The 19317-nt window shown below is 38.6% G+C and overlaps 1 long non-coding RNA gene across 1 annotated transcript in view; it reads left to right on the plus strand.

Moving 5' to 3' along the window:
* Positions 1-19317, plus strand: part of LOC141584616 (uncharacterized) — a 572621-nt gene that overhangs the window by 371022 nt on the left and 182282 nt on the right. The window contains exon 7 of the long non-coding RNA XR_012517775.1: positions 12574-12814. This is a non-coding gene — a long non-coding RNA (uncharacterized LOC141584616). The remainder of the gene's footprint in view (positions 1-12573; positions 12815-19317) is intronic.

Here is a 19317-nt window from a genome sequence, read left to right on the forward strand (position 1 = left end):
AACCGTATTATAGCAGGACAGATAGCTTTTCACGGCCTGGTCTTTGGTTAGGTTTCAAACTGTAGCTGTTGTGTTTATGCTCATGTCCCAAATTATAGGGGCAGTCATATTGGCCACCCAGCAATTGCCATAATATTCCATGCTATTTCTTTCTGGGCTATCCTCCTCACCTCTAGCTCTTGCCTAATTAGTTTGTACTGATGCTTCTGAGTTTCAGCTCAGACATCACCTGCTCCAAGGAGCCTTCATTCACACCCTCCCTAACACTTCCTCCTCCCAGATTGCCCTGGATACCCTACAGAATCCTTCAGTGACTTCTATCTCAGCCTTTCTTACACCACATGATAATTGTGTCTTCTTTTTGTTTAACAAAATAATGTTGGTAAATTTTAGTACGTTAACATGGTATTTAGCTGCATCCTGAGCTCCTACCGTGGTGTCTGGCATATAACAGTTTCTCAAAAAATGTCTGTGAAGTGAAGAAAGAAAAGATAAGAACCAGTAATGACTGTCTATTGTTTATTCAGATAGGTTCCAGGAAACATTAATAATAATACACAGCAGGAAGCTCCAAGGCAGCTATTCTGGACTTCTTGGATTATTTGCTTAATTCTTAGACCCTTTCCTACTCCTAAAGTTACTATATATATTTATGTCTGATTTTTATCAGTAGAATAGTTGCGATCTCTGATTTTTACAAGTAGAATATTTGTGATGTATTTAAGATCTGATTTGCAGACATGGCATCAGTAAGACATACCCACTGAACAGTGTTTCGGAGTCTGGAGTTAGGTGGATCTGAGCCATGCTCTCTTACCTATGCATGATTAGCAAGGAGCAAGCAGCACACGCTCTGGAGGCCTTTATTTAGGCCCAGGCTGAATCTGTACTCCCTCCCTTTACCTCTAGGAGTCTCCATTTCCTCATGTGTGATAAGCTTGCCTGGAGTGATATTGTAAGGATGGCATTTTGTAGATTAATAAAAAGTGCTAGATTGCTGTTATGATTGTGACCCAGAACTCTTATTACTTAGGCAGCTGCCCTGAACAACAAGTGGCTACAGACCGGAAAAAAACAACTCTTCACTTGACAAACGGCCTTTCCCTACTCTCTGAGGTCAGCCTGCTTCTCGTTCTTTAGGTCTTACTTTGAATGTCCTCACCTTCTTCAGTCACTGTCTAAATCAGTTCTCACCACACCTTCCCCATTCCCTGCTCACCTCCCCCTTGTCATCTCAACGCTGAGATCCCTTCATGGTGTTGATCAGCTTTTGTAATTCTAGAGGGCAAGTCCCATAATTGTCTTGTTCAGACTTATGTGTCCAGTGCCTAATCTAGCATCCCAAACATAGGTAACAAGCAATCAATGAATACCTAAAGAATGGACAAATTGCACTATGTTTTGATCATATTGGACAGCTAATTTGCTTAGGAATTTTAGGAGTTGTTTAATTTCTCCAAGTCACCTAGAAACCATGTGAAGAGAATGTTTGTCTCTCAGCTTTAGGTAGAAGGATCATCCTTTCTAGACTTTTCTTCTGTCTCCCATTCGTAATGGCTTCACCTCTGAAGATTATGACAACTATGTTCTGTGCTTGCAGAACAATTTGTAAGTCTAAACCATCTTCAAAAGTTCTTAGCAAATGCATGGAAACAGAATAGTTAGAAAAACAGGTGGCTTCTTAAACGAAGCCTCTGTCAAAAAATACATATATGTTTATATATATAATAAAATCTATTGGCCATGCTTTAAGATTAAAATCCCAAGCGCCTCCCCATTCCACCAGGAGCTGAAGGAGCATGCCAGAATGCGTTGGAACGCAGATCATACCCTGCAGTTGCTTACAAACTGGCTTAACACGTCAAGCCTGACATTCTTTAAATCTAGTGAGAATCCAAGTCGATATAAAATACAGGCTAAACTGTGTTTTACGGGAGAGTAGTAAAGTTACTGCAACTTACCTACACAACTCCCGAGTGGGGGAAGATCAGTGAAGGCTAAAAGCTTCCTCCAGGAGGTGGGGCTTGAGAAAGAGTGGAAGAGACTTGGAATCCAGGAGGCGTGGCTAGAAGGGGTCGGGGTGGTGCCGGGGAGGGGGCTTGGCCCCTGCCGGTGATAGGCTTGCGGTTCCCAGAAGGAGGTAATGCAAGGACGCGAACCTAGGTGGGCGGTGAGGAAGGTGGGAACCTTGAACGGCCGGGTCTGGCACACTGCTGCATGTTGGATGGTTCTGCAACAGCTATGACTTCCCCGCTATTTCTTTGTTGCCTTCTGCCTTCCCCAGAGCAAAGCAAAGCTAAATCAACAACACCAAACAAAAAAAATTCTCTTCTTACAGGTTGGGCAGCAGGTGGAGATTCCATGCTCTTGCTAAAGGAACCATAAGGACAAGTGTTTATGAAAATGTGCCTGGCTAAAGAGGTATTTCCCATAAAGGATGAGAGATGAATAAAAAAATGACAGCAGGACACAGAGCATGACTCTGTGTGCATAAATGTGTCCTGCGTGCACCTGTGTGTGGGTGTACAGTATTGCTCATGGTTTGTGTATACTTATGTCATGGTGTGCTGTAAAGTGTGTGCGTGTGGGATGGGGGATGAGTGTGTATGTAGTATATGCCCACGTTGTGTGTATTTGTGGTGTGCTGGAGCGAGAGAGAGAGAGAGAGAGAGAGAGTATGTAAGGTGCCTTCCTCTGGCACCTATTTGGGCATCCTCAGTTCTTGGCTCCTTCACAGGCAGAAAGAGGTTTGGGGTGCGGCTACTGTTTCCTTTTCTGCTTCTCTGTGTACCTGGTGTCCCCTTGTGCTCTGCTGCCCACCACAGGGATCCCTCCTCCCGCTTCAGGGATCCTTCCTCCCACTGCTGCCTGCTTTCCTTCCCAGCCAGAGGAAGGAAGCCATGCTCCTGGGAAAGGCGGGAAGGCCAGCAAATGACTTTGATGGATTGCTTTGCACAGGAGACCCCGCGCTCCCAGATTAGAGAGGCCGCAGCTCCGTGCCTGTGCCTCCAACCGGGGTTTGTTCTGATGAGATAATTTTTCTCATTAACCTTGATAACTCTCTGCTGATATACGGATCTGTTTGCAGTAACACAGAACAATTTATATATATATATATATATATATATATATATATATATATATATATATATATATTTTTCCGTCTTCTACACCTTCCAAGGAGGAGAACTGGGAGCCTGGTGTCAGCCTGCAGCTGCCCGGCTGTTGACTAGCCTGGATGCCAGCTTCTGGGCTCCCCCACAGACCCGCAGGGTGGAGCTCAACAAGTCCCTGTGTTCAGTATCCTGGATTTTCTTGGCCATAAGGCTCTCAACAAATATAGAACAGGTGTTGGAGCGAATGAGCAGTTTAGAGATTTAAGAAACCTATGAGGTAGGGGTGGGCTACCACTCCCCCTTCACTCCTTTAGCCCACAGCAAAACCCAGCTACTTGTTGTGGCTCCTTAAAATAGCTCTCTGATTCAGACACCCTGGCCTTTGCCAGAACTGTTTCTGTGCTGCAAAATGTAATGGCAAACCCAGACCATTATTGGGGGGTGGGTGTGTCTTTTTCAGCAAACTTTCTCTTCCTCTAATTAAAGTGAATTTCTGTGTTGAGTGCATGCTGCCCTTACAGTATTTACTGTAATTAACTGTGCCTATTGGTCTTTCCCTGGCAGTTTGTGAACATTTTGAAAATACCGTCTGTCATTTTCATTTCCTCAGCATTAACACATGGTCTAGCAACAGCAAGAATTTTGGGAATGTTTGTTGACTTTTGATGTGAATTAGACAGGACACAAACTTAGGAATTACCTTGAATGCTTCACGGAGTCTAGTTTTAAGCAGGAAGTTACTAGCATAGGTTGGTTTGTATCTATTTGGGGTCTAATGTTGAGCCCTTATGCTTGTGCATCTACACATAAAGCATCCTAGGATCTCCCCAGAGCCCCTCAGAGTGGACAGGGCAAGTCAATATACTGAGGCTCCAGGTCAATTACCATGAATAACTGCAAAAATGGATCCCAAGAATTTAATAGACTAACAAATTAAACACCTTTATGAAAACCCACTGCAATACAATTATTTAGTCTATGAGGTAAATTTTAATTTTTTAAATAATTCACAGTACACCACAGGTAGTGTGATCCATTATGAGACACAAGAGAAATGATGACCATCTTTCAATTTTGACAGTGTACTTCTGTGAGTTTACACAAAGTAATTTAAAAATATCGTCAGGCTGGGCACAGTGGCTCACGCCTGTAATCCCAGCACTTTGGGAGGCCAAGGCAGGCAGATCACAAGGTCAAGAGATTGAGACCATCCTGACCAACATGGTGAAAACCCATCTCTACTAAAAATACAAAAATTAGCTGGGTATGTTGGCCCACACCTGCAGTTCCAGCTACTCAGGAGCCTGAGGCAGGAGAATCACTTGAACCCAGGGAGGCAGAGGTTGCAGTGAGCCAAGATCACACCATTGCACTCCAGCCTGGGTGACAGAGCGAGGCTCCGTCTGAAAAACAAAAATTATGTCAAAGTTCTAAATTTAAGCTTCTTCATGAATATGGTGCTCGGACAGTAGCTATGCTTGACTTTTAGTCTCTGATTTGATCCTTCACCACACACACATAAATGAACACCTTCTCCCTGTTTTTTCTTTAGCCAGGCAGAAGCCATTCAATTCAGTAGCCTTTGCTTATCAATTGACACTCCATTTTGGAAAGAGGTCTTATATTTGGGGGGAAGTAAAATTAACCTCATAATTCTTTAATGAGGCTGACAAAGACATTGTGTTGGATCACAGAGGCAGGACAAGTAGAATTTTTAAAAGTCTCCAGGTATTCTCCTCTCTGAAGAACATAGGGAGGAGGTGTTTGCTGGCAACTGCTGCAGTGTTGGAGCCAGTGCTGGTGTTTGAAAAAAGGACTCAGACTGAAGCGAGAGGGATGATGTCAACTCTTGAAGCAGGGGTTGGTTCTCACACATAATATTCCTTAGAATAGATTGTGGGGATGGGGTGAATTCTGAGAATTTGTACTTCTTACAAGTCTCTGATTGCTGTTGATGTTGCTGGTCCATTGCTCTAAGGGAACCTGAATAAGAAAGTGCCAGATTACTCCAGGATTATCGGAGCTGGGAGAGAAAACAGTGGGTACTATTCGAATTATAGAGAATTTAAGATGCAGAGGATCTCTACACCCTCATTTTATAAACAAATAAATAACAGAGATCTAATGAGCATTAGTAATATCATTTTGAAAATAAGTGAGTTGATGTTACAAAGTCGTCTAAAACCACCCAAATGATTGTTTCAGCTACTAGAGATACTAAAAAGATTATAGGAATATACAAAATGAAATTAAGAAGAGAAAAATTCTCTTTAAGGATTCCGGTTGCTGAATTCAATATGAGGAGAACTATGTTCAAATTGTACTGCACCTAAATGACGTCTTTCTACTATGTTTCAGGCACTGGACAAGCTCCTAGGGAAATAGCTTATGGCCCAGTGAAGGAGATTCACTTTTGACAGTATAGAATCTCCTTCACTGGACCATAAGCTATTTCCCCAGGAGGTTGGCCAAAGAGAAATTTTCAGAAAAGCTCTGCCTGCTGGAGCATTTTATGGTATATCAGCCAAGTGACAGAAACCGAAATCATTGCAAAGAAGTGGGCTTGCTGGCAAATGTGCCCACCCCTTGGCAAACATAGAGATATGTGTAAGGTCAACAAAAATTATTATGCTTAAAATTGAGAAATGAAGTATAATTAAACTAAAGAGCTTCTGTACAGCAAAAGAAAAAGCAAAACAAAAGAAAAAAACCTGATGATCAGAATGAACAAACAGCCTATAAAATGGAAGAATATATTTTCAATCTATCCATCTGATGAAGGTCTAATATTCAGAGTCTACAAGGAACTTAAACAAATTTATAAGAAAAAAAAACAGCCCTATTAAAAAGCAGACCAAAGATATGAATAGACACTCTCAAAGAAGATGTTTGTGTGGCCAACAAACATATTTTAAAAAGCTCAATGTTACTGATTGTTAGAGAAATGCAAATCAAAACCACAGTGAGATACCATCTTGTACCAGTCAGAATGACTGTTATCAAAAAGTCAAAAAACAACAGATGCTAGTGAGGTTGCAGAGAAAAAGCAATGCTTTTACATGGTTGGTGGGAATAAAAGTTAGTTCAACCGTTGTGGAAGACAGTGTGGCAATTCCTCAAAGACCTAGAGGTAGAAATGCCATTTGACCCAGCAATCCCATTACTGAGTATATACCCAAAGAAATATAAATCATTCTATTATAAAGATGCATGCACACATATGTTCATTGCAGCACTATTCACAATAGCAAAGACACAGAATCAACCTAAATGGCCACCAATGATAGACTAGATAAAGAAAATATGGTACACATACACCATAGAATATTATGCAGCCATAAAAAATAACAAGTTTATGTCCTTTGCAGGGAAATGGATGGAGCTGGAAGCCATTATCCTTAGCGAACTAATGCAGGAACAGAAAACCAAACACCACATGTTCTCACTTATAAGTGGTGGCTGAATGATGAAAACATATAGACACATGGCGGGGAACAACACACACCGGGGCCTGTAGGTGGAGATGCAGGAAGGGAGAGCATCAGGAAAAATAGCTAATGGATGCTGGGATTAATACCTAGATGGTGGGATGATCTGTGCAGCAAACCACCATGACACACGTTTACCTATGTAACAAACCTGCACATCCTACACATGTATCCATTAACTTAAAAGTTGAAGAAAAAAATTATTATGCTGTTGGCTCATATATTTTGAGGAAGCCTGAAAAACTCCAGCCAGAGCAAGTGCTTCTTGTTTTCTGTTCCCATCACAGGGCTCTCACTCTCTCTCGGTTTCAGTTTCTTGTGTAGCAAATGGGGTGAGGATTTAATAGAATGAGATGAGAAGAATAAAGAGGCTTCACTCAGGCCCTAGCATGTGGAAGATGAGCAATAAAATTATAATTTATGTTACTTTAGAATGTTGAGATTAATTCCAGACATGCTGCTTTACCTGTGTGCTATGAAGTGAATAATATTATTATTCCTTCTTTGTTAAGAAAAAAATGTTCAGAAAGGTGAAGAAACATGCTTACACAGTTAGTAGGTATAGATTGTGAATTCAAAGCTGAAGCTGCCTAAAATCAAGTTTCTTTTACTTTCTATCTTTTTTTTTGTTTGTTTGTTATTTTTTTGTTTTTTTGAGAGAAGGCTCATGGTCATCCAGGCCAGAGTGTAGTCGTGTGATTGTGGCTCACTGCAACCTCTAATTCCTGGGCTCAAGCGATCCTCTCACCTCAGACTACTGAATAGCTGGAGTAGCTGGTACTATAGACATGCATCAACACACTTATTTTTTGTAGAGGCAGGGTCTCACTATGTTGTCCAGGCTGGTCTCAGACTCCTGGCCTCGAATAATCCTCTTTCCTCAGCCTCTTCAAGTGATCCTCCTGCTTCAGCCTCTCACATTGTTGGGATTATATGTAAGAGCCACCTCGCCTGTCCTATTTTCTTAATTATTCTTTCTTAATTATATGCTAGCCTGTGGGAAGTAGAAGTTATGAAAAGAGTTGCTTGTTATCTGATCTGAAGAATTAGTTGACCTATAGTACTTTTTATTTTGAGGTGGTTGTGTGTAATCACTTCAGCTTTCTTAACATTATTTCCGTAAGTTAAGAGTTAAAAACTAGATTTGTGGCAAGTTGCTCTAGTCCTAATACCTTTTATCTTATACCGAATCTGCTTCACTTATTTGTGTTACCTGCCCTTTGGCATCTGAAATTATGATCCTGGAATATTCCTTTTCTATTTCTTCTTGCTGAAGAACCCTGATGTATCCACATAAAGATTTGTACATATTAGCTCATAAAAGATTTACTTAAATAATAAAACAAAAAATAGAAACAAGTCATGTATCTATCAACAAGTGAATGCATACAAAATTGTGGTATGTACATAAAATGAAATTTAATAGAATAAAAATAAAAGAAAGCACAAACATGGATGAATATTAAAAACATAGATGATGACGGAAAGAAACCAGAAATAAAAAGACACAGTGCATGATTTAATTTGTATGATATTCTAGAGCTATAGTTCTGTATTGAAACTAATCCATAGCAATAGAAAGCATATCAATGGTTGCTTGAGGTCAGGAGGGGAAGTGGACGGTGGATTGACTTCAAGAGGCACAAGGAGCTTCTGAAGAGTAATGGGAGAATAATGAAAATGTTCTGTATCTTGATTGTGGTGGTGGTGATTACACAATTGTGCACATTTGTCAAAGTGCATTGAACCATATACTTAAAATGGATGGATGCATTTAATTAGATGAAAATTATACATCAATCAAATTGATTGTTTAAATTAGCTCTTGAAGGGCCAAAGAGCTTTGCAAAAGACACAATGCATGTGTCTGCAGAGTATCGGACTTCCAGCTAGGCCACCTTAAGATTTCTCCTAATCTCATCACAAATTAGAGCTAAAACTCTTTGTGCCTAGGTAGAATAGTTTCATATTTGCTAGAGATACTCCTCAACAAATAGTGATGCAGGCAAAATTTCAGGTTTGTCATGTGTGGGATCTCAATCTTCTTGAATTGTGGGGGATGGCGCTGCCCTTACTTATAAAAGATAATTTCTGTGTGGTTTTATTTTTTTTAATCGAAGTTCAATCTGTATACAGTTTATGTGTCGTTAGTGTATAGCTTGATAAATTTTCATAAACTGATCACACCCATGTAACTTTCAACCAAGTTGAAAATAGAGCAATCTCAGAATTCCAGACAACCTCGCATGCTACTTTGCACCCATTATTCTCCTCGAAAGGGTAACCTCTCTTCTAAAGGTTGGCACCATATTTTGATACTTTTAAGATGTTATGTAAATGGAATTGTTTAGTATGTACTCTTTTGTGCTGGTTTCCTTGATCAACATTGTATTTATGAGACTCATTCATACTTTTGCCTGTTGCAAAAATAATTATTCTCATTGCTCAATTGTAATATTCCATAGTGTGAATATGCTAAAATTTATCAATTCCTAAAGTTGCTTTTGACTAATGATACCTTCTTTAAAGTATTTGTAGCTCGACATAAAAAGCAGAAATTTGTGAAAGGAAACATTGATAATTGTTTTTTGTAAATGGTAAATTATAATTGTTAAATTATTGAACATCACCAAAATTAATTTTTGCTGTGTGAAAACTCATATGAAGAGACAAAAAAGACAAGCTACAGACTAAGGAAAACGATTGCAAAATCCATTATGACAAAGGACTAGTTTTTAGAATATATAAAAAGCCATGAAAACACAACAGTAAAATCCAACAAATCCAATTAGAAAATGAGTAAGAAACATGAAGAGACTTCACTGAAGAAACTAAAGACATAGCAAATAAGCACACACAAAGATGTTCAACATCGTTAGTCATTAGGGAAATGCAAATTTAAACCACAGTGAAATATTATTATCCACTTACCAGAATGGTTAAAATAAGAAATAGTGATGATACCACATGCTGACAAGGATGCAGGTTAACTAATTTGCTTACACATTACTGGTATAGGTACGAAATGGCACAGCCATTCTGGATAAGAGGCGGTTTCTTATAAAACTAAATATGCAGCTGCTATATGACCCACCATGTACATTCCTGGGCATTTATTCCAGAGAAATGAGAACATTTGTTTACACAAAAACCTGTACACAAATGTTCACAGGAACTTTATAATAGCCAAAACCTGGAGTCTGCCCAGATGTTTTTCAGTGGGTAAGGGGTTAAGTAAACTGTGGTATAAACATACTATGGAATACTATTCAGAAAACAGAAAAGAAAAAAACACTGAACCACTGACATAAACAACTTGGCTGAATCTCAAAAAAAAATTTATATAGAATGGAAAACGGATACACAAGGATAGCCACACCTCCTCATTTCCCCTTCCCCATCTGTAAACCCAGCAACCACTATCTGTTCTCCATTTCTATGATCTTGTCATTTCAAAAATGTTAATGAATGGGATATGAATGGAATTATACAGTGGGTAACTTGTGGGATTCTCTTTTTCCAATCTGTATACATGTACTGCCTATGTGATAAAACTGTATAGAAGTAAATACACACACATACACATGTGTACATGTAAAACTAGAGAACTCTGAATGAGACTGGTGAGTTATATCACTGTCAATATTCTGATTGTGGATTGTGCTATTACAAAATGTAAGGGTAAGACTGGGTATATGGTACATGAGCTCTCTCTGTATTATTCCTTATGATTTCATGTAAAGCTACCATTACCTTAATATAACTCAATAAGAACTTGTATTTACTATGTTTAGCAGTCATTTCTAACTTAAAAATAAGTTACTGTAATGAGATTGTATTCTTCCTACAAAGCTGAGATCAGCTTCTTTAATGGTTGTTTTTGATTAATAGTAATTATTATTGACAAGAAATAATAATAATGGTTACTAGAGACTTGGGGAGAGATCATTTGAAGCATGCAATTCTTAAAATAATCTAGCATTTATCAAAGTGGCAAGCTTTGGCCACCAAATGGCACTTGGGAGAGGAAGGTACCAGATAAAGGAATATGGTAAAACTATGTTCACTTTGAAAACATGCTGAGGGTTTAATGACAAGACTTTCTATGTCTCTGAAAACTATCTGCCAAGGGATAAGCATGTCAAGGACTAAGCCAGAAGAATTCTAGTCTTACACTCCAGATTTGTTTCAGTGGCATTACAAGAGAGCAACATGAGAAACATAGAGCTCATACTACGATGGAAAATATATTTAAAGAAATGACCCCTCAAAGAGACTTTAACGTGCCACTGGATTCTGAGGATTTTATCAGGAACTTAAGCCCATGGTGGCAAAGGACTGGTTGCAGAAGTGACAGAAGAACATGAATGAATGGGTGGCTTCTGAAAAGGCATTTGGTACAAAAGGACAGGTATGGGGGAAAAAACTCACACTCTCTTTCCTCTGCCCTCACACTGTAACAATAATCAACACAGAAGACTTCTGTGACCAAATGTGTGGGATTTCTCCCCACCAACAAGCAAGAAATTAATCTGCAGCAGACACCAGCTGGGTGCCCTTAGTTAATTTTCAACACCATCTACCCTGGAGCTAGCATCAGATCCCACAAGGTGGGAGCTCAGTCCCCAACACTGGCACTTCCAGTGCCAACCACAAGCCCCAGGTTATTTTTCCTGTGCTTCTGACTGACCAGCTATTAATTCACAGCTGTCTCCTTGGATATGATTACCTTTACTGGAGTAGCTCACAAACCTCAGGGAAACATTTACTCTCATTTACTAGCTTATTACAAAGGATATTTTAAAGGATACAAATAGATAGCCATATGAAGAGATTTATATGGCAAAGTCTGGAAGTGTCCCAAGCACAGAAGCTTCTGTCCCTGTGGAGTTGAGGTGTTCCATCCTCCCAGCACATGTTTGAGCTCTTGCTCACCTTCCTGCTAGCATCCATGTGTTTAGCTGAACCTAGTCCTTTTGAGTTTTTATAGAAGCTTTATTAAGCATAATTGATTAAACTATTGGCCATTGGTGATCAACTTAACCTTCAACCCCACTTTCCTCCCCAGTGGTTGATGGTGGGGTTAAAAGTTCCAATCCTTTAATCCTGCTTTGGTCTTTCCTGTGATCAGCCTCATTCTGAAACTGCTAGGGGCTGCCAGTCATCAGTCTGCCAATCAACAGCATAACAAAAGACATCACTTTGGAGTTTCTAAGGATTTTAGAAGTTGCATGCCAGGAAAGCTGATTGAATGCCAAATATATATTTTACATTACAGACAGAAAATGATATTATTCTTCATCTGAAATAAAAAAGAAAAATTCCAGTATTTCTGAAAGAATTGTTGAGATTGGGTTAAGGAATCTAGTCCTCCAAACAAGCCAGACTAAGTATGTATGGTCTAACCATAACTAAAAACAAAATAAAATCTAAAATTTATAATTATTCTACATAGGTGATTTTATTTGTGATGTTTGATCTGAAACTTGATATCCCATCAATATGCAAATAGGGAGGAACTTGAAGATTGGCTAATAGCAATGTAGGCAGCTTGCGTATAATACCTGAAATTCACCAAAATGCTTTATTTTATTGATAAGTCACAGAGATTCCCCAGTATCTACCTGGCGTAAAATAGGAGCTAAACAAATCTTTGCAAGAAGAAAGGGAACACAAAAAGAAGAAAGGAAGGAAGGAAAAGGAGGAATGAGGTGACCATATTTTAAGCTTTGGATGAATTTATATACTTAAAGACAAAAAATTAAATAAAATGTGTTTGATTAAAATGTTCAATAAGTAGAAGACATTGACATTTCATCACTTCATACCATCTAACCTTGTCTCTAGTAAACCATTGATTAGTAAGTTAGTATATACATTTAGATTAATTTCAAAAGTCCATAATTATGACAAGTATAAATTGAGATGACTGTTTAAAATGAATTCCTTTCTCTCTCTCCTTCCCTCAGAAAACTCTGGGTGAGAAAGGAAGAAATATGGTTAGACTACAGTGATGCCATGCCCCCCATCTAAGCATTTGACTTAAGAAATAGAAACTGTCCATGATTATTGAGTAGGCATGGCAGTTCAGCTGAAGGATGATCAATGGACTTCAACTCAGATGCAGAGCTTGATTGACAGAAGATTATTATCATTCAAGCTAACAGAGAACTTGAATTGAACTCAATGGTGTTAGAAAGTAAGAAAATGGTAAGTCTTTCTAAATGAGAAAAAATAATGTCTTTGGTGAGTTAATCCTTTTAGCCTGAGTCTCTATGATATTTGACAGTATAAAAGTTTGCATCTTCAAATGATCTTTTTCAGTTTAGATGATTATCAATGTTCTTGGTTGCTATTATTAGTATATTTCACAGAAAAAGGCCAGAAATTGCCTTCTTTCTTCCAGGTGAGAGTAACTGAGCATTAAAAAGGTTTTCTGCCAAAAGCATAGAGCCTCAGATAAGTAATCTCATCCTTCACCTATGATAAATAAGCTACTAAAAATTAAGAAAAAAAGAAACAGAATGTGCGAAATGCACAGACAATGTTGTAGAAACCTCATTTGTAAGACGATGAGTCTTCCCCCTTGTTTTGCCACAATGCTGAATCTTCTCTATTTGTATTTTTGTTTGTGGATTTTTCTCTTTCTCAGGCTGAGGTGTTTTGTGCATGAGACTGAAAGGCTGCCAGGACTGGTCCATCTGGCTGGCCAAATGGATTGTGCTCACTGGAGCAATGCCACATGTATACCAGCAGAAAGTTTAATTTCTGGGCAGTCTAACACCTCGTCTCCTTTTTCAGTGTAATAGAAACCACATTTCTGTTTTCCAGAAAATTCTCCAAGGTGAATACTATCACCTTGTCTTGCCGCCCATAATCTTGATCCCAGTCTAGAGAGCTCAAGAGTGCAAATTCTCCTTTCTATCAAATCCAAAGCAGTGAAATGAGTTGATGAAAAGGGTTATGGCAAGTGAAAAATCACTATGTTACATTTGATTACATTTGTCTGACCTTGAACAATCTTAGGAGCCAGAGTAGTCATTTCAGTTAAGTAATTTAGTTTAAATTGCTTAATTAAGAAATAAAATTTCATGGAATTCCCTAGATTAATTTGCACTTATACTTAAGAGCATCAACATTTATAATCAATTTAAAGAGGAAATAGGCCTAGAGTATTTTATAGTTTGCAGTGAAATCTAATTGGATTCATTTGGGCTGAAATAGGAAATATAGAGAGATCTGATATATTTTTAATTTCCCACATCTTAAGAACAATAATGGGCGTTTAATCTTAGTGAGACACTGAGCTTTAGACTTGAAACTGCGGAAATTGTGGATTTTGGAGATAAGTGGCTGATTCCCGCTGTGTTCTTACCTTTCAGGGAAGGTATTCAGCGTCTAGATTGCAGGAACCCACAGGCTGTGTTGGCCTCTGCCTTGGCAGAGCAGGGAGGGTGCCTGGAGCTGCCAAGGCCTGCTCTTCTCAGCCTCTGCAAATGTTCTCTATCCAAACCCTCCCCTCCCCTCTTTCTCTAGAAGATTTAAATGAGAATGTCAAGATTAGATATGAGTGTTTATCAAGATTAGGTATGATATGAGTGTTTAAGAAGATTCTGTGTAACATGGAAGATAGTGATTTCAGAGGGAACAGACTGAGAGACAGCGGGACATTTTTGAGGCCATGTGTCTGTCCTAGTCAGAGATCCTAAGATCCTGAAGTAAGACAGCAGTAGTAGAAATGGAAAAGAGATATTATAGCAGTCATATCAAAAAATTTGGTGATCTACCGGGACAAGTTGGGGAAAAAAAGAAAGATGAGGGAGAAAGAAAAAGCAAGGCTGGCTAGCAAGTTTCTGCCTTGGGTGACAACTAGTCCCCATGCATCTATATCTTCAAGCTTGCCTGGAGCTGGGCAGGTTTATGACCCGTCATACCATCCTTTTATTTTCCAGCGTGTTTCAGTTTGGCAGTCAAACTTATATGGTCACTTTAGTAAAAGAATGAATGGCAATCACATTGGGAACCTCAGGGAAGAGATGAGTTGAAAGGAGGTTTTAGACCCATTGTATTTGAAATGCCTATGTTACAACTGTATTTATTCACTCACTTCCTTTAAGTCATTGTTCATTCCCTTTTCATTGAGCTTCCCCTGAACATCTAATTTAATGCTTCAACTTCCCCTCTACCAGTCTTTAATCCTCCTATTTTTTTTTTTTTGCTCTACTTTTTCTTTAATTATAGCACTTTACACCTTCTGTCATGTTGTGTAATTCACTTATTCAGGATGTTTATTGACCACTGCTTGCCCTCTTCTAGGATGGGAAGCTCCTTATGGACAAGAATCTTAGGGTCTTCTGTTTAATGACATATTCAAGCACTTAAAACAGTGCTTTCTATTTAGAAGGTGATCAGTGAATGATTTTGGAAAGAATAAATAAGTGAATGAATTTAACCAATATAGATAGCGTGCCTAGAGTGTCCCAGGATGTTCAACACAAAGTGAATCATATAATTTTAGTAACAAGGGAGGTCTACACTAGTGTGTGTCTGTAGCAAGTAGACCTTGTTTGAAGCTGTGGCATGATTAATATGCCATGGGGAAATCATTTTAAATGAGATAAGAACAGGGCTTGGGACTGAGCATAGAAATGAACAACAATTAGGTGAGGATGTGAGAAGAGAAATTTGGATGGAAAATGAGTAGGAGTGGCCAAGAAAATAAGCAGAACCAGGAAAGTGTAGTGTTATAGAAACTGAGGAGGATTAAAAGTTTTTTTTTAAGAAGGGGATTGTCAAGAGTACGAAATAAAATGCATTATTCAAGTAAACCCTGAATAGTTGTTATCAAATTTGTTATGGGCTGAACTGCGCCCCTTCCACTATATTCATATATTGAAGCCCAATATGACTGTATTTGGAGATAGGATCATTAAAGAGACGATGAAAGTTAAATGAGGTCACATGGATGGGGCCCTGATCCAGTGGGACTGGTGTTCTCATTAGAAGAGAGAAAGACATTAGAGGTGCACTCATACAGGTGAGAGATCATGTGAGGACACGGCAAGAAAGTGGCCATCTGCTCACCAAGGAGAGTGGCCTCAGGAGAAACCAAACTTGTTAATACCTTGACCCTAGACTTCCAGCCTCCAGAACTGTGAGAAATATTTCTATTGTTTGAGCTACCCAGTCTTGGTATATTGTTCTGGAAGTCTTAGCAGACTAACAAAATTGTTATTATCAGAATGGTGGAATTGAAGTCACAACATTTTTCAACAATGTCTAAAGCTGATACCATAAAGCAGTAGGGTAAGGAGTCAAAGGAGAGGTAAGTATAATCTCCTCTTTACAGAATGGTAGTTATGTGGGAGGAGAGAAATGATCCAGGAACCAGAGTCTGTGTGGGAACCCCAGGAAAGAGCCATAAAAAGTGGTTGGCATAAATTTCCAAGAGACAAGTTGATCATCCTCATGCTATAATTTTACAATATTATGCATATCGATTAGATTAGGGGATATTTGTTCTGTAACCAAAGGAAATTCTTGGTAGTTTTAAATTTGAGACAAGTAGGAGAATGTGTTAAACATATTAACAATGAAGCTAATACTCTTTCGGCATGATTTCTGGGTCACTGATATAGCCTAGACCTATGAGACCTATGGAGCTAAAAGCTGTCCTTGATGGTGAAAAAGAAAAAAAAAAACAACCTAATAATATTTAAAGCTACTACCCAACTTAATTTTTTCACATTGCTGAGCTTGAAGACTGCTATATGAATATAAAAGCACAGCCCAATTAAGGATATAGTCTTTTACTTAGAAACTAATACATTAGACACTGTTATAATATCACTGGAAATGGAAAAAGAGAAAATTAAATTTACCAACATTTCTCTTAGAACAGTGTTATTTGTAGTTAGAAAGAATAATGTTATAGTCAGCTTCTGGGTTGGGATGGTGAGGCCACAGAGAACATAGCTGAGTAACAACAGATGATCACTAGACCACTTTCTTTAGAAGGTGGAAGTTAAATGCAAGGATTTATTTAAATAAGTGAATGTCCAAACTAGACTACTGTCTTCAGCATTCGTTTTTTTTCTTCTTTTCTCTCCTCAAATGTCTTCATTTGTTTTCTAAATAAACAAAGAGCAAAGATTTTTAAAGATGGGTTTAATAATGTGCCAAGTATTAGCATCTCTGGACTGGCCACATTATTATCTCTATCACCACCTCAAATCTTACCTTCCTGAAGGGTATTGATTGCTTTGCTTCTGAAGGATCCTTTAACCTCTTCCAAGATTTTGCCTTCTATATTAATTGTGGTGGACAGATTCTAAGGTGGAGTCCACCCTTATATCCCCTGCCTCCTGGCATGAATAGCGCCTGGGACTTGCTTCTAACCAATAGAATATGGAATATTAATGGATATTACTCCATGATTACTTGCTATCAGACTTGCTCTAGAGATGCACCTTGCTAACTCAAGTTAGTACTCTTTTTGGGAATATCCATAAGGTGAGGAACTGCAGGCAGCCTAGGATATCAGTTTGTTATCGCAGGCAGTCTTGGATATCAGTTTGTCACAGTAGTTACAAAAATCAGTAGGAGAGAGAATGAAAATTCCGATGTTTGAGCCAGATTAATCCATGTCTTTTAAAGGCAATTTTAGGAAAGTTTGATCACCTTAAGGAAGAAAGTGAAAAATGCCAGTGAAGGCTGGGTACAGTGGCTTAGACCTGTAATCCCAGCACTTTGGGAGGCCAAGGTGGGTGGATCATGAGGTCGGGAGTGTGATACCAGCCTGGCCAACATGGTGAAACCCCGTCTCTACTAAAGATACAAAAAATTAGCTGGGCATGATGACACATGCCTGTAATCCCAGCTACTTGGGAGTCTGAGGCTGGAGAATTGCTTGAACCCGGGAGGCGGAGGTTGCAGTGAGCCAAGATTGCGCCATTGCCCTCCAGCCTGGGTAACAGGGTGAGACTCCATCTCAAAAAAAAAAAAAAAAAAAAAATGCCAGTTAGTAAACCCAAAACAGAATACACAGATACACACTGATCAATCCTCTTTTAATTTTTTATCCTTTACCTTTAATAACGTATCAAGAGAGTCCCTGTATGTGTACAGTTTTAAAAATGATACCATTTTAGTTACAGCTGAATTTGTTTCCCTTGTAGGAAGTTAATTTTTCTAATGGCATTCAAGAAAATCTTCACAAAATCATTCTCATTTTTTAAAGCTTTTTTGAAATTTTTACATTAGGGCAGAGTGTGAAAACCCTGCCTTTCTTCTGAGTAAGAGGTGAAATTGCCTAATACAAATCAAGTATGGGTGTGGAAAAGAGAACTTTCAGAAAACTCCCCAAATGCAAAAATACATGATTCCTTTACCCTGTATTTGCTATATAAAGCCCTCTAAGAGCATTAACGTTTCTTCAGTTAACTGCTTTTTAGGAAAATACAGAGTTGAATGTGGTTTACAGCCAAGGAAGATTGGAGACGCTGACTTAAAAGTATGTCTGCAACAATGATTACATAATTAACAATAATAACTTGTGTTTGTATGTCATTTTACAAGTGTTAATAATTTTATGAAATTTAATAATTTTATGAGATTACACTCGACATTTGGAGAAAGGGAAAGAGAGAAAGGAGATAAAGCAAGGGAAAGAGAAAACCAAGACAAGAGTGGAGATTTTATACTTTCTACTTTAAGGTACCAGCATCCCACTTCATTTTATTAGCATTTGTGCATATGTGGACACCTGACTTTTATCCATCTACCACTCATTCAGGAACACCAAAGAGGGGAAGGAGATTCACCAACTTATCCAGAAAATCCTGATTCTTTATATCAGTCCTCCTCCTGCAAGTGTGAGCACTAAGTTCTGAATCTTTGAACACCAGAACTGATTCTTTGAGAAAGAAATTGGGGCCCGAAGAGGTCGGATACCTTGTCCAATAAGAAAAAGAGCTGGCACATAAAAGAAGGTGCCCACCCTTTCTTGAGGTCTTACTTTGTATTGGCCACTTCATATACATCACTGTTAATGCTTTCAGGAAGCCTTATGTATAAGAGGAAAGTGAGACTCAAAGTTTAAGGTACTTGCTTATAACACAATTAATAAACAACATATGGGGGGATTTAAACTGAGATCTGTTTAAATCAATAGCCATGCCACTTTCATTAACTAGATACTACTTGAGAATCCAGAGCTCATTTTATTCCCAGCTATGGCTTCTATTTTAGCAATGAGTCTGACTTGAGTTCTAAATCCAAGTCAGTCTTACGAGGATTTATCCAGAGATTGTTTTTTTCATACAATAACTAGAACTTGGGCTGGTGAGAAGGTAGAAGGCTAGCTGTTAGGAAAGAGTCCTTGTGTGTATGGTGTATGTGTGTTGTACTCAGGCAGAAGCACACGTGGCTGTATATAAGAGGTGCAGCAAATGGTGGATGTTCTCTCTAATATTTATCCACAGAGCTATGTTTTTATTTTTATTTTTTGTCATTTATTTGAAGTATAACTTTTCATTGCCTCCATAGGAAGGTTTTTATAAACATGTGCCTTCAGATACCTGTTTGAAAGTCCATAGTGACTGAGCCAGTGTAAGCCATTTCAATTCTGGTTAGATCATCGTTCCTAAAACCATTCATTTGGTGTCATGGACACTGTTTCCTTTAGAAAAGGCAGTGGAAATTTACAGGCACTG

Source organism: Saimiri boliviensis, chromosome 5, assembly GCF_048565385.1.
Source record: "Saimiri boliviensis isolate mSaiBol1 chromosome 5, mSaiBol1.pri, whole genome shotgun sequence".
NCBI lineage: Eukaryota > Metazoa > Chordata > Mammalia > Primates > Cebidae > Saimiri > Saimiri boliviensis.